General features: G+C 40.2%; 1 pseudogene; it reads right to left on the bottom strand.

The window, feature by feature from the left end:
• Positions 1-1031: 1031 nt before the first annotated feature.
• LOC120545107 lies at positions 1032-1672 on the bottom strand (annotated as a pseudogene).
• Between the last annotated feature and the right edge of the window lie 3023 nt (positions 1673-4695).

Here is a 4695-nt window from a genome sequence, read left to right as displayed (position 1 = left end):
CTTTTTTCCAAAAACATCACACTTGATATACATTTAATGAAACCCATTTGATCAACAGTGTAGACCTTGTTTTCTACAAAACCTGTCTGCTCTCAGGGATTCTGTCATCTAGTTCATCACTGCTTCTTTAAGTGCTTTACCAGCTTCTTTACCAGCTGCTTTACAATTTTCTGCTGTGAGTTTACCAAACCTGTACTGCATTGCTTCTTTGATTCCTTTATCTTCATCCATTCTACTTTTCATCTTTTCCAATCTCTGGACTTTCTCTGTGTCTCCTTTCTCCTTCATCTTCTCAATCAAGACATCCAAGTGGACATAAGTGCATAGTGTTGCATTCAGGGCGATCTGCTCCAGTTTGACAACATGCTGAAAGGACTCTTCCAACAACTGATGTTTTTCTTGCTGAAGTTCTTCCATGTTTTTCTCAAGAGTTTCCAAAAGGCTTGTTTTCTTTTCACCTTCTCTTTTACCCTTTTCATACTTCTCTTTCATTTCCTTTTACTGTCTTTTTAATTTTCTTTGTTTTGTTACGATAGATCCATTTTTTCTTTCACATGATCTGATGTAGGACACTTCCCGGTACATACAGTGCAGCGGCCATCTTTTATGACCTCACAGTGTCCTGGATACCAGGCCATTGTGCATGGGTAGTGACAGTTCTCTTCACAGACAGTACAGCAGACAGCTCCTCCATAATTTAAGCCCAAGTGCCCACCACCTCCTCTCATTAACAGTTTTTTTTTTATCTTTGTAGGGCTCATCAACTTCTACAGTGAAGTTCTCATTCTTATTCATCTCTTCTTTGTCTTTCTTCAGCGCTTCCTGAGTCTGTTGGATTTCTGTCCTTTTCAGTTCAATGAAACCAATTCTCTCCTGCAGGTTGTTGATACAGGCTGTCAGTCTGATGTGGGATTTCAATACTTCAACAGTTGTTATCAGGTTCTAAGGTGAAGTTTCTTTCAGAAAGTCAGTGAATTTATACATTTCGGCCGTTGTCACATCCCATGCGTGTCTTAGAGCAACTGTATCCCTTATTTTCTTCTCTTTACTCCGTTGTCAACAAACATAAAATAAGCAGGCTCATTCTTTTTATTTTTGGCACACTTAATGTTTGCATCCTCGAGGCTTGTAGAACATTTTCAGGTGTTACACCATTTGAGTGTGTTATGAGAGCGACAATGTTCTTCTCCAGGTCTTTTCCAAACAGAGACACCACTGAATTAAAGATGTACCTCAGTCGGTCACTCAGTCGATTCTCACTCGCTTTCAGCACCAGACCCACAGCATTAATCTCATGAACTCCATCGACTGAGCGGAACAAGTCAAATAATCTTTGACTGATGATGACATCTTTTCGATCCCACCAGTGCTTCCATATCCAGGAGTATCGATGATGGTCAGAGAGTAGGGCAGAGTTTTATCTTCAAAACCAAAGATCTGGTAAAGATCACATCTGATGTCTGACTTTCTGATTGTCTTCTCTTCTCGTCTTCTACGATCTGAAACCAGACATCATCCCTCCCACTCCACTCCCATGGCGTGAAGTTGACCAGAGCGTTGATCAGAGTAGATTTTCCTGTTCCTGTTTCACCAACAAGTAAGATGGTTTTGTTTTCCTTGTTTGGATTTTTTTCACCAAGAGTCATTCTTGTCAGAGGTCCAATCTTCTCTTTCTTTGTTGTTGGAGGTTGAATGTCTTCTTCTTTGGTTTCAGCTGGTAGATAGTGGGAGATCCTGGTTTGCTCAAATAACTTGTGGAAATGATGTCGTCATGTTTGGATGAGGTATTTCTGTCAAAAAGAAAAGGCAATAACTCAAACACTGCTAAACATATAATTAAATTAATAAAATCACTTTACCCCCCCCCATTCCACCACCACCTTACAGTAAAGCAGTTTAGTCTCTTTATTCCACGGCCAACAAACTAAACGTTCATTACACCACAGCGGGCACTGCTTCCAGGAATGAAACATTTGGCATTTAAAAGGTGATTACATTTAATTATCTCTTGAAGTTGTTAAATTAGCATCCCAATTGAACTATCTGTATCAGTTTATCTAGTTATTTGCATCTTTGCTTTACCAGCTGCTGTTAGTTTACCAAACCCTTACCGTGATGCTGCTCTGGTTCGTTCATCCATTCGACGTTTCATCTCTTCCAGTTTCTTCACCTTCTCCATGCCTCCTTTCTCCTTCATCTTCTCAATCAGGAAGTCCAAGTGAACACAAGTGTACAGTGAATCAACCTTCAGCGTGATCTGCTCCAGTTGAACAACATGCTGAAAGAACCTGTCCAACAACTGATGTTTTTCTTTCTGAAGTTCTTCCATGTTCTTCTTAAGAGTTTCTAAAAGGCTCAACTTGCGCTTACTTCCTTCCTTGTTCTTTTCATACTTGTCCTTCACATCTTTATGGGTCTTTTTAACTTTTTTGGTCTTGTTCACATACTTAAACTTTTCTTTCACATGATCTGATACAGAACAACCACATACAGTGCAGCAGCCATCTTCCATGACCTCACAGCTTTCTGGAGTCAAGGCCACTGTGCATCCAGGATAGTGACAGTTTTCCTCACATTTTTTGCAGCAGACCGCTCCTTCATTAAATAACCCCCACTGACCACCCCTGATAGGTTCTTTATCTTTGTAGACCTCATCAACTTCTAAAGTTAACTCCTCATTGTTTTTAATTTCTTTATGTTTGTTCAGAGCTTCATGTGTCAGCTGGATTTCTTTCTGTTTTAGATCGATCAACTTAATTCTTTCTTGCAGGTTGTTGATGCAGACTGTCAGTCTGGTGTGTGTATTTAACTCTTCAACAGTCGTCTCCAGCTTCTTAGGTAAAGTTTCTTTAATGAAATCAGTGAATTGAGCCATTTGGTTCATTGTTAAGTCCCATGCACTTTGTAAAGCAACCTTATTCTTCTTTATTTTCTCTGTGTTCTGGCGGTTGTTGAACATAAAATGAACTAGATCATCATCTTTATCTTTGGCACATTTAATGTTTGCATCTTCGAGAGCTTTCAGAACATTTTCAGGTGTCTCACCATCTGAGTATAAGATGAGGGCAACAATGTTCTTCTCTATGTCTTTTCCAAACAGAGACACCACTGAATCAAAGATGTACCTCAGTCGGTCACTCAGTCGATCCTCACCTGCTTTCAGCACCAGACCCACTGCATCAATCTCATGAACTCCATCGACTGAGCGAAACAAGTCAAATAATCTTTGATTGATCGCTGGCATCTTGTTCGGTCCCTCTGGTGTCTCTGTATCCAGGAGTATCGATGATGGTCAGAGAGTAGGGCAGAGGTTTATCTTCAAAACCAAAGATCTGGTACACGATCACATCTGATGTCTGACTTTCTGATTGACTTTCTCTTCTCGTCTTCTACGATCTGAAACCAGACATCATCCTCCCACTCCACTTCCATGGCGTAGTTGACCAGAGCGTTGATCAGAGTAGATTTTCCTGATCCTGTTTCACCAAGAAGTAAGATGGTTTTATTTATCTTGTTTGGATTTTTTTCACCAAGAGTCATTCTTGTCAGAGCTCCAATCTTCTCTTTCTTAGGTTTCAGCTGATAGATAGTAGGAGATCCTGATAGGATCTGATCACTTTTGGAAATGATGTCCTCATATTTCAATGAGGTGTTAGTATTCCTGTAGAAAAGCAAAGACATGAGCTGAAAGAATACTGAACATATCATAGCACAGGCTAAGAATTTATTCATGTAATAATGCAGTAATGTTGTATGTAGTAACATAATTGGCTACATTTTAGCACATTGACCAAACACGGTCCAAACAAATAATTGTTTTCGACCTAGTCTTGTTCTAGTCTAATTTATCATATTTAGTGAAATCTGTGCCCTCCCTCATTACCCCCAATGAGGTGCCCTTGAGCAAGGCCCTTAACCTCCAACCGCTCCACTGGAGCTGCTCTGAGGCCAGCACATCAGACTGTGGTTGTACTGGGCAGCTTCCAGGTATAAATGTGTAACTGTGTGAATGTGACAGGTCGTCGTTGCAAATGAGAAGTTGTTCTCAATTGACTTAACTGGATAAAAAAAAAGTAAAAAAAAAAGAAAAATCCTTCATACCTAAAAGTTACATAGCATCTGTGAACATAACGTTACCACTCGGTACAAGCCTTTTAAACTTAGTATAGCTGTTATCCAGCAGTGGGTCTTATCTCCACTTCTGCAAAGGTATACTCATGATCTCACTGCTGTTCACTGTCTGCTGCACATGATACAGTGTGTGCCAACAGCGAAAGCAACATTTAATGTTAACGTAAATCCTATATAAGCACAGACTACGCAGACCGGGGCCTTGGCTCGAAAAGCCAAGTTATTTAAATGTTGACTTATCCCCGGTCAAAAATAATTCTTTTTAAGATTATTTTTTGGGGCTTTTCCCTTTATTAGAAAGTATACAGATATGAAAGGGGAGAGAGATGGGGAACGACATGCAGCAAAGGGTAGCAGGTCGGATTCAAACCCTGCGCCACTGCAGGACTCAGCCAACATTGGGTGGACACTCTTACTGGGTGAGCTAGAGGCCGCCTTCAAAAACAATTCTTATTCCGTGCAGACAACAGACACCTGTGAGATCACTGAAATATTATACATTATGACATAAAGGTTTTGCTGGACAACATCAATAACAGAATCTTATCTGCAAACATCCTTTGA

The sequence above is a fragment of the Perca fluviatilis genome, chromosome 17 (genome assembly GCF_010015445.1).
Source record: "Perca fluviatilis chromosome 17, GENO_Pfluv_1.0, whole genome shotgun sequence".
In the NCBI taxonomy this organism is placed as follows: domain Eukaryota; kingdom Metazoa; phylum Chordata; class Actinopteri; order Perciformes; family Percidae; genus Perca; species Perca fluviatilis.
The sequence above is the reverse complement of the archived record's forward strand: the minus strand, read 5'-3'. Positions and strand labels throughout refer to the sequence as shown.